This window comes from Hyla sarda, unplaced genomic scaffold, assembly GCF_029499605.1.
Source record: "Hyla sarda isolate aHylSar1 unplaced genomic scaffold, aHylSar1.hap1 scaffold_78, whole genome shotgun sequence".
Classification (NCBI taxonomy): domain Eukaryota; kingdom Metazoa; phylum Chordata; class Amphibia; order Anura; family Hylidae; genus Hyla; species Hyla sarda.
Window position 1 is genome coordinate 390,001 of NW_026610803.1, and position 12,821 is coordinate 402,821.

Sequence of the window (12,821 nt, forward strand, 5' to 3'; positions counted from 1 at the left end):
AAATCTATCTATCTCATATCTATCTATCTATCTCAAATCTATCTATCTCATATCTATCTATCTATCTCATATCTATCTATCTCATATCTATCTCAAATCTATCTATCTCTATCTATCTATCTCAAATCTATTCATCTCATATCTATCTATCTATCTATCTCATATCTATCTATCTCAAATCTATCTATCTCATATCTGTCTCATATCTATCTCAAATCTATCTATCTCAAATCTATCTATCTATCTATCTATCTATCTATCTCATATCTATCTATCTCATATCTATTTATCTATCTATCTCAAATCTATCTCATATCTATCTCATATCTATCTATCTCAAATCTATCTATCTCAAATCTATCTATCTCAAATCTATCTATCTATCTATCTCATATCTATCTACCCATCTATCATACAAAATGTCCCGCATCATTTCAAAATAGTAAAAAAGGGAGCATCTTGGCGTCTTTCTCAAGCAGGAGATACACCATGATGCTTTTGAAACGTTCCACCTAAACATAGGTAAATACAAGCTCACTTTTTACTATTTTGGAGTGCTGCGGGTCCCATTTTTTGGATGTTGGATTGACTATTGTGGACCATGACCTGGACTGCTCTCACCTGTTTGCACCCGCTCAGTTACCTGTACTATTTGGTTGTGCAGCTCCTGCTTGTGTTCTCTTTTCTATTTATCTACCCACCTATCTATCTAATATCTATATATCTATTTATCTATCTAATATCTATCTATCTAATATCTATCTATCTATTTATATATCTGTCTGTCTGTCTCATATCTATCGTGTATCTATCTATCTATCTATCTCATATCTATCTATCTATCTATCTATCTCATATCTATCTATCTATCTATCTATCTATCTATCTATCTCATATCTATCTATCTCATATCTATCTATCTATCTATCTATCTATCTATCTATCTATCTCATATCTATCTATCTATCTCATATCTATCTCATATCTATCTATCTCATATCTATCTATCTATCTATCTATCTATCTATCTATCTATCTATCTCATATCGATCTATCTATGTATCTATCTATCTCATATCTATCTATCAATCTATCTATTTATTTATCTATCTCACATCTATCTATCTATCTCATATCTATTTATGTATGTATGTATCTCATATCTATGTATGTATGTATGTATCTCTCTATCTCATATCTATCTATCTATGTATGTATGTATGTATGTATGTATCTCATATCTATGTATATATGTATGTATCTATCTCATATCTATCTATCTCTATATTTATCTATCTCATACCTATTTATCTATCTCATATCTATCTATCTATCTATCTATTTATATATTTCATATCTATCTATGTATGTATGTATCTATCTATCTCATATCTATCTATCTATCTATTTCATATCTATCTATCTATCTATCTATCTATCTATCTCTCTATCTATCTCTCTATCTATCTATCTAATATCTATCTAATATCTATCTCATATCTATCTATGTATGTATGTATCTATCTATCTCATATCTATCTATCTATCTATCTATTTCATATCTATCTATCTATCTATCTATCTATCTAATATCTATCTCATATCGATCTATGTATCTATCTCACATCTATCTATCTCATATGTATGTATGTATCTATCGCATATCTAGGTCATATCTCTCTATCTCTCTATCTCATATCTATCTATTTCATTTCTATTTCATATCTATCTATCTCATATCTATATGTATGTCTGTCTGTCTATCCTATGCTATGTATAAATATATATTTGTGTAAGTGTATCCATATTTTTGTATGTATATGAGTATTTTTTTATTGGATTGGTTAGCCTGTATATATTTGTGCGGTGTTGTAGCTTGTATATGGTTGGTGACATGTAAGTCCCTTAAGCTGCAACAAATATGTATAAGAAAAAGAAGTAACATTCTATCTTTATCTATCTAGCTATTTATCTATCTTCTATCTGTCTATCTATCTATCTCATACCTATCTATATCATATCTATCTCATATCTGTCTATCTCATATCTATCTATCTATCTATCTATCTCATATCTATCTATCTCATATCTATTTATCTATCTTCTATCTATCTATATATATCTATCTATCTATTTTATATCTATCTCTCTATCTATCTCCTATCTATCTCTCTATCTGTATGTTTATGTAATGTGAGTGTGTAGTGTTTTGTGTGTATGGTATATGAAGACATAAAGTACAATATATTGAGTGTATACAATACATGAACAGAATGTATGTGTAGTGTATGTGCGTTAACACTGTTTAGATTATATCATAATATTTCTAATAACATTTCTAATATTTCTATTATATCATAAATATATATTTATCCAGATGTTCTGCAGTTAAAAATGCCTTTATGTATGTAGTAGTGTATATTGCAGCAGAATTGAAAATACTCAGATTTCAAAATACATTAAAAAAAGTAAATTAAAAAGTACAATAAAAATTTACTTATCAATAGTACATTAAATATCGATTATAAGATATGGTGTGCTAGACAGAAGATCTTTAGCGATGAAGACTGTAAATTCTGCTGTCATATGGGATCCTGTCAGTAGGAAAACTACTATTACACATACATACACATATATAAGCTTTACAATCATCTGCCAGTCACATTAAGCATAACCCTGTACTACTCTCTGCAGTTATAGTATGTTTAGTATTGTAATATATTAGTTTGTATTATATTAGTATTGTATTATATTAGTATTATATTATATTAGTATTGTATTATATTAGTATTATATTATATTAGTATTGTATTATATTAGTATAGTATTATATTAGTATTGTATTATATTAGTATTGTATTATATTAGTATAGTATTATATTAGTATTGTATTATATTAGTATTGTATTATATTAGTATTGTAATATATTAGTATTGTATTATATTAGTATAGTATTATATTAGTATTGTATTATATTAGTATTGTAATATATTAGTATTGTATTATATTAGTATAGTATTATATTAGTATTGTATTATATTAGTATTGTATTATACTAGTTTGTATTATATTAGTATTGTAATATATTAGTATTGTATTATATTAGTAATGTATTATATTAGTATTGTAATATATTAGTATTGTATTATATTGGTATTGTATTATATTAGTATTGTATTATATTAGTATTGTATTATATTAGTAATGTATTATATTAGTATTGTATTATATTAGTATTGTATCATATTGGTATTGTATTATATTAGTATTGTATTATATTAGTATTGTAATATATTAGTATTGTATCATATTGGTATTGTATTATATTAGTATTGTATTATATTAGTATTGTAATATATTGGTATTTTATTATATTAGTATTGTATTATATTGGTATTGTATTATATTAGTATTGTATTATATTAGTATTGTATTATATTAGTATTGTAATATATTGGTATTGTATTATATTAGTATTGTATTATATTAGTATTGTATTATATTAGTTTGTATTATATTAGTATTGTATTATATTAGTTTGTTTAATATTAGTTTGTATTATATTAGTATTGTATTATATTAGTATTGTATTATATTAGCTTGTATCATATTAGTATTGTATTATATTAGTATTATAATATATTAGTATTGTATTATATTAGTATTGTATTATATTAGTATTGTAATATATTAGTATTGTATTATATTAGTATTGTATTATATTAGTATTGTAATATATTAGTATTGTATTATATTAGTAATGTATTATATTAGTATTGTATTATATTAGTAATGTATTATATTAGTATTGTATTATATTAGTATTGTATTATATTAGTATTATATTAGTAATGTATTATATTAGTATTGTATTATATTAGTAATGTATTATATTAGTATTGTATTATATTAGTATTGTATTATATTAGTAATGTATTATATTAGTATTATATTAGTATTATATTATATTAGTATTGTATTATATTAGTAATGTATTATATTAGTATTATATTAGTAATGTATTATATTAGTATTGTATTATATTAGTAATGTATTATTTTAGTATTGTATTATATTAGTAATGTATTATATTAGTATTGTATTATATTAGTAATGTATTATATTAGTATTGTATTATATTAGTATTGTATTATATTAGTAATGTATTCTAAATATAAAACCCACAACGTATAAATCTGTTCACACTTCCCACAATATATGATGATATGATGTACTAGCAATTGGAAACGCACACAACCTATACCTCTGTGTCTGTCCTTCTATATTAATCTTTTTTTTTAAAATCAAATCTATTAACTATAGCTCTAATAAAAATGTATTAAGAATAAAAATGACCTAAATGCATAGGTTATGCACATTTCCAATTAATGACATATATATATATATATATATATATATATATATATATATATATATATATAAATGTCCATCGCACATTACTCTGATGACCAATCCATGTATAATGATTAAGACAAATTCAAATAGGTTTATATAGGTGTATTATAGATTAATGGGCAGATAAAGGCCAATAAATAAATTCTGATGACCAATCCATGTATAATGATTAAGACAAATGCCAAATAGATAGGTTTATATAGGTGTATAATAGATTAATGGGCAGATAAAGGCCAATAAATGACATTAATGGGCAGATAAAGGCCAATAAATACATTCTGATGACCAATCCATGTATAATGATTAAGTCATATTCAATATAGAGAGGTTGTATAGGTGTATTATAGATTAATGGGCAGATAAAGGCCAATAAATGACATTAATGGGCAGATAAAGGCCAAGAAATGACAGACAGGTGTACTGTATGTTTTTAAACAAATAGTCATATAATAGACAGGACAACAGTTAGATTATTTGGTGTAGAATAAATAAAAAATAAATTGATACATGTATAGGCACGTTATAGCAGTAATAGATAATAACTAAGTAGACAAAACCATTATAGAAAATGAAAGAATAGATAGGATTCTATAAGATGAATAGACAGGTATACACAATGTCAGCTCAGACAGATAGGAAGGAGCTAATTTACCATATCTGTAGACTGAATGCAATTAAGATTTCTTTAGAATGATGGTATATATACAGTGGTCCCCAAACTGTGGCCCTCCAGATTTTGCAAAACTACAACTCCCAGCATGCCTGGACAGCCAACGGTTGTCCAGGCATGCTGGGAATTGTAGTTTTGCAACATCTGGAGGGCCACAGTTTGGAGACCACTGGCATATAAACTTTATAGATCATTTACAACTATAGGCATGATACATAGAAAGTGATAGATCGATACATAGATGCCTAGACACTAGTGTTGCTCGCGAATATTCGCAATGCGAATTTTATTCGCGAATATCGCATATTCGCGAATATAGCACTATATATTCGTAATTACGAATATTGTTTTTTTTTATTACATTTTTTTTTTCACAGTACACATCACAGTGATCACCCCTCTCTGCTTCCAGCTTGTGTGGTGTAAAGAAGGCTCTAATACTACTGTGTGAGACTGGCGTGCGAATTTTCGCTTATGCTAATTTTTGCTTATGCTAATTTCCGCATATGTGAAAATAAAACGCGATTATTACGAATATGTAAATCTAGCGAATATATGACGAATATTCGTCCATATATTCGCGAAATATCGCGAATTCGAATATGGCCTATGCCGCTCAACACTACAGTAGGCACCTACAAATATAGATAAACAGAGATAGATCGATGGATGATGGGAAGATACACAGACATATAGATTAATGCACAGATAGATCTACTGATAAGAGATAGGTGATATACATTAGAGCAGCGGTCTTCAAACTGTGGCCCTCCAGATGATGTGAAACTACAACTCCCAGCATGCCCGGACAGCCAACGGCTGTCCGGGCATGCTGGGAATTGTAGTTTTGCAAGATCTGGAGGGCCACAGTTTGAAGACCACTGCATTAGAGGGAGCACAGATCAATACGAACACAGGGAGAACAAAGGAACGACAAAGATCGAAATCTACAAACAAATGTATGTCAGGACATAGAAAATATGTGAAGGTGTTTTCTAAGCCATTGGGCATTGTATAGTCATGATATTATGTCGTTTTAACTGTGGCTCTATTATATAAAGCACAATAAGACATCGGTACTCTGATGGTTAACAGGGCACAACTACAGGGACTCACACTTTCACTTGTGATCATGAGCCCCAACATATATATATATATATATATATATATATATATAAATATATATATATATATATATATATATATATATATATATATATATAAATGTCAACATATGGGTGACCGTGTAGTAGGGTTAACCTACTTTCAACAGGTCTTTCAGCATTGGTAAGTATAACAATGGCAGCCTTTAAGTGTTTTCCACCAGGTATGTCTAACCATGAACCGATTTTCTTTGAATATAATGTAACAAAAGGACAATGGTTTCTGTTATTTAAGTGAATGTCATCCAACCAGATCGTTTTATTTTATTTTAAACCAGTGGTCCCCAAACTGTGGGCCTCCAGATGATTCAAAACTGCAAATCCCAGCATGCCTGGACAGCCGTTGGCTGTCCAGGCATGCTGGGATTTGTAGTTTTGCAACATCTGGAGGGCCACCGTTTGGGGACCACTGTTTTAAACAGTCTAAAAAAGAAAAAAAAATGAAGGTTATTTGTAATATTAAAAAAAAATCCCAATTTTGCTGTCAATTTCTTGAATTCTTGGAAAATGTTTTGCATTTCTCATTATTCCAAGAGGTAAGTGATTTAAATGTTGAAAAACCTGGCTGACCACAAGGTGTAGAGAAGTTGGTTGCACACTAGAATTCATTTTAAGAGATTTTTCTATGAACCCATTTTAGAGGGGTTGGGCATGCATTATGGGTGATGGAAGGGGAGAAGGATGCCAAGAAGACACACTATTTGGCTAGGGTATATTCAGATACAGGAGTATAGCAGCAAACCATGAATTTGTGTATTTTGGTTTTGAAAGCCGAGCTACAGCTTACCTCTGCAGATGACAATTGTAGAAAATGTATGTATAAGGCTAGGATTCCACTTGGTTTTTTGTGCAGCGTTTTTTTGGATAAAAAAAAAACGCCAAAGTTTAAAACCCACATATTGTTTCATCTCTGCGTTTTTTCACTCCCATAGACTTCTATGGGAGAAAAACACCACGATTTTGACAAAAAAAAACAAAAACAAAAAACAACGCCAGTGGCTGAACATGCTGCGATTACCAACGATTTCAAAAACGCAAGAAAAGAGTGAAAAAACGCCAAAAGGATTAAAAAAAACGCCAAAGTGAAAAATACCAAGTGGAATAAGAATGTTGCGATTTCTTATTGATTTACAGCTAACATCTGGCCGCAGCGTTTTTTTTGGCCAAAAAAACACCATGCGGCAGAATTGGCGTTTTTCTTGGCGTTTTTGCAAAAAAAAAAAAAAGTGGAATTCCAGCCTAAGTATTGTTAGGATCCCAAAAAGCATGCTTCTATTTTGTCAACTAGAATGACATGTTACCATTTCTAATCAGTTGGATTGCGAATTTTTATGAAATGTTGCTAAAACTACAAGTGGGAACCTAGTGTTGGGCGCGAATATTCGCATTTCAAATTTTTATCGGGAATATTGTAAATAAATATTGTGAATATATTCGCTATATATTCGAAATTAGGAATATTCACTTTTTCCCGCATATGCGCATATTCCGTCTTTTCACTTGTGGGCCAATTAGAATGATGCACATATACTTGTCAACAACATCCCTAGCAACCAATAGTAAAGTTGCCCACCCCCTCACTGTTTTCTTCCTCGAATACGCGAATATTCGCATATGCGAATATAACGAATACGCGAAATTCGGGAATATAAGACGAACATTCGTCTGTATATTCGCAAAATATTGCAAATTCGAATATGGGCAATGCCGCTCATCACTACTAGCAAAGACACTTCAGTAGCAAAATGTCATGCCCTATGTGGTAACCAGCATGACCAGTTTTTTAAATTCTTGGGAAACTAGCATGACCAGCAATTGAAATTCTTGGGAAGATGTATCATACATTTTTGGTTGTAATTTTATAATAATAACCCCATATAATATTATGATAACAAATTTTTAGCCAAGCAAAATGCACTGATTTGCTATACATAAATATATACTAATGGAAAAATGTGGATGTAAAGATTTCATTCTGCCACTTTTGTATAGAATAGCTCAGAGGAATTATGTTGGCTTTTACATGAGCGTTTTTCTTTGTTGTTTCAGATTATTATAATTTTTTTTTTTTTGCTAAAAAAAATATTTACAGAGAAATAGAAACCTATTCATTTCTATGTGATTCAAACAGCTGTGTTATTGCACTCAGGATCTGCTTTGATGGCATCCAGACATTTTATGAAACATTTCAGTCCTTAGAAAACCAGATAAAAATATAATAATACTTAAAAAAAATATACAAAAATAAATAGATAAATAAAAAAGGATCAAGATGGGAGTCTGTTTGCTTGAATGGGCTAAGTAGTTTTCCATTTTTAAATATGTCACCTGTTGCTGGTAGCAGTTGCAAACATTTTTATAAAACTGCAAAATGTGAATAAAAATGACAGTTTTTGCACAATGTCTGAATGGAAATCAAATATTGTTAAAATGTCATCTGGTTTGTTAATACATTTTATTGTAAAGAATAATACAATTTATGGATATTGATGACAATGGTTAATATTATTATTGTTGTTGTTATGATGATTATTATTAAAAATAATAAATATTTTTCTGTATTCATGTATTCATTACTGACGAAGAGTTATTTGACTCAAAACGCGTTATGTCCAGCGTTTCTCTGCTGTGCTGTATGTGCTTATAGTGTGTCAACCATGTGTGATTTGTAGTGGAGTACTCAATAAACTAAAGACTTTTACTTCTGGCCACCTGCTTGTTTTTTTTGTTGTTGTTGTTGTTGTTTTTTCTACTGCTATTGGAGATTGTGCAGTGAGTAGGTGCGCAGACCTTCCTTTGCCTGTTTGTGTACTGATACCTAATGTTTTCCTTTCCAAGATCTTAATTTTTATTATCTTCCTAAAGTACAAAATACATTTTTAATAATGACTTCCATGTCCAGGACTAAGGCTTCTTTCACACTACAGAATCCTCCGTTTCTAAACATCCGTAGGAAGATCCGTGTAAAAATCAGCTGAAAACGGCAGAAACAAAATCCTATACGTCCATTAAAAAATCCCATTATATTCTATGGGATTTTCTAATATCCGTATTAATCCGTTATAGTCCGTTATTGATAACGGACGTTAGTTTGTTACGGAAGATAGTTACGGAAGAAATAGTTCATGAACTATTTCTTCCGTAACTATCTTGCGTAACAAACTAACGTCCGTTATCAATAACGGACTATAACGGATTAATACGGATATTAGAAAATCCCATAGATTATAATGGGATTTTCTAACGGACGTATAGGATTTTGTTTCTGCCGTTTTCAGCTGATTTTCACACGGATCTTCCTACGGATGTTTAAAAACGGAGGATTTTGTAGTGTGAAAGCAGCCTAGCTCTGTGTTCACATTGCACATTTTTGTTTTATTATTTAAAAGTCACGTCTGTCAATGAGTTCACAGATCAACACAGAAAATTCCTGTTAAAACAAAGGCGCGATGTGAACACCCCCTTTTTGAGAGAAAATTTGTAATTTGGGGGGAGTTTATCAGTCCATGTGTATATCTTGTTGTTATTATAACAAATGATGGCCATTTATGGCTTTCGTATGAGAAACACATTTGATATATAACAAATTTGAGTCTGAATTGATAGTCTAATGTGAACAGTGATTTGTTTTAGATACATATATATATGCTCATGGCTGGAGCCAACTTACACAAAAATGTGCCTTTTTTAAATGAGCATTTTATAAATCTGCTGTAAAGAGCTTTCATGGGAAGCTCACTGATGACAAAAGGCATACATTTTTGAGCTACGAAGAGACTTGCATATACATTTATGACAATTTCACATCTGACCTTGATCCTACAGTGTTAAGAGTTTTCATTTCTTAAAACATTATTTCATACCCACTGCTATCTCTTGCTGACGTGTGAACAAATTGGTTTTAGAAATTCACCCAAAATTCTAGACAGGTATGTCTACACTACTACTAATATATCCTTAGTGGAGTGTTCATAAAAACCATAATAATCGTTATAAACCTTTAAATGCAGTACATATACACTATAACTATGGGATAGACGGCAAGGATATTTTTGTACTTTAATGGATGTACATAGCTCATCTACAATGCACTTGTTATTAAAACATTCAATCACTTGTAGATGGACAATAGCAGCACCAAATATATATATATATATATATATATATATATATATATATCTTATATTATCTAATCTAATTATGTTTGCAAATAGAGAGAATGCGTATAGTTCTGGGGAGCATTTGAAAAATTACTGAAACAGTTCTTTGTTTTCTTATGGAGACATGGCCATTGTTTTCCTGCTCGTAAGAATGTTATGAATGGAGCTAATTGAATATAAATGAGAAAAAATAAAAATAAATACAAAATTGAACATAGCCATGTACTCATATCAGTAGTTGTGCTCATTGTCTTATGTTACCTATTTAAATACAGGATTGCTATTCACTAGCTGTAAGGGGCCCCTTTGGCCCCTTTCCTAGTTAAATTTTGGCTTCTATAATAAAGCCATTGAGCGTAAATGAATGTATGTATACTGTTTTGATTGACTTAGAATTGCACGTCTTAATGATTTCCAAGAGAATATTCCTCAAGTACCGATCATATTTATCTACAGTACTTACTATTATGTATGCACGCTTATTATTCTTTGCGCTCGAAAAGTTTGCATTGGATGGCAAAATATTTTCTTAGGAACAATATGTGATTTCATGGTCTGCCTTTTATTTTCCAATAGGATCCTATAGATTCACAACATTTCTCAAGTACCGATTATATTTCCATACAGAACAAACACAGTGTCTGTCTACTCATCATGTATACACATTTATTTTTCTTTATGCTCAAAATGTTTAAATTGGATAACAGGTTTTCTTAGGAACAATATGTGATTTCATGGCCTGCCTTTTATTATCCTGAATGATCTGTCTACAATTGTAACATTTCAGAGAACATTTGTCCATGGAAACAATTGCTGTTCTAGTATTAATATGCAGTCATCAGGCTTTTTCACCCTTCTCTACTGAAAAGCCATCAGTTGTCATCAATTCATCAATTGCCATTGTTGTCATCAGTTGTCAGTTTAAAAATAAATAGAAGACTTTTCCCAAAGCATATTTTTCTGTAGATTGCATTATACATTACCAGTATTCGTCGGAATCCTGTCAAGAAGGTATGCCAATGTATACCGCTGTGTACTGGCAGTGACTTCATTCACTGTTAGCGGCCTTGACATAGTCAATTTGTGACTACATTAGGCCCATTTTCCCCATTTATATGTTAATTTGCAGGACTCAAAAGTGCAAGAGACCTCACTTATACATACAACAAAGTAAATCTGTGCGGAAAATGGCCCGAGTGTATAAGTGCAGGAAATAGTACCTAGTTGACCCGTAGTACCTAGTTACCTGTGTTCAGACCATTAACATATATGTCAGTAACCATTATGCAGCGATATATCTGCTCCCTGAGAAGAGGGACGAAAGCAGTGAAGTTGGCAGTGCCCAGACTATCAATCACGCCTAGTAGGAGTGTGGTGACCCAGTACACAATCACATGCTCTTCTGTACTTCTGCCCTTCATGTGTGGCAGATGCTGCTTCAATGTCCGTCATGGGCCCACTCTCCTCAGAACTCTCTGTAATCTACAGTATTATGCAATGTTATTTAAGGGTTAATGTATTTGTATTTTCTAAGTACTTGTTACCTTAAGAAACCTGTTGTCAAGAACCTTGTTGTTAGGGGAGCATGCATATATATTCCTCCCATATATAGTGAGGTCAGAGTTCAGCTCTCTCTCTTGAGCTCTTGCTCTTGAAGTCTTGCTGAGGTACAGTTTGGTGAAGAGTGAAGTCTGTCTGTGAGGTGATCCTGAAGGAGGCCTGAGGCCTAGTTCAGAAACCACGCATCTACTACAAGTTAACCCTACTAGTCAGGTGAAAGTCAAAGCCTTGCGGTAAGCACTAGTGTTGCTCACGAATATTCGCAATGCGAATTTTATTCGCGAATATCGCATATTTGCGAACTCACGAATATTTGCGAATATAGCACTATATATTCGCAATTACGAATATTCATTTTTTTTCCACAGTGCCCTCTCTGTTTCCAGCTTGTGTGGTGTAAAGAAGGCTCTAATACTACTGTGTGAGACTGGCGTGCGAAAATTTGCATATGCGAAAGTCAGCATATACAAAAATAAGCATAAGTGAAAATTCGCATATGCGAAAGTTATCATATACAAAAATAAGCATTTAGCGAATATATGACGAATACGCAAATTCGAATATGGCCTATGCCGCTCAATACTAGAAAGCACAAAGTCCGGGGAATTTAATACAAGTCATGTCCAGCAAGTTAGTAAAGTCCAAGTAACTGTAGTATAGTGTGGTCTGCATACAAGTCAAGTTAGTCATATACAGCACAATCAAGTCCCAGCCAGCTTCCCAAAGTTCACCCTGCATCTCCTTCACGCTAATCTGTAATGGATTGTACCATCTTTCTAACCTCAGTAAGCACACCAGTTATCCGTAACCTTGCGTCGGTGTGATTATTTGCCCCGTGCCTGGCACAGGAG

General features: G+C 31.2%; 1 protein-coding gene across 2 annotated transcripts in view; it reads right to left on the reverse strand.

Moving 5' to 3' along the window:
* Positions 1–12,821, reverse strand: part of LOC130346288 (steroidogenic factor 1-like) — a 232,832-nt gene that overhangs the window by 146,870 nt on the left and 73,141 nt on the right. The window lies entirely within an intron of this gene.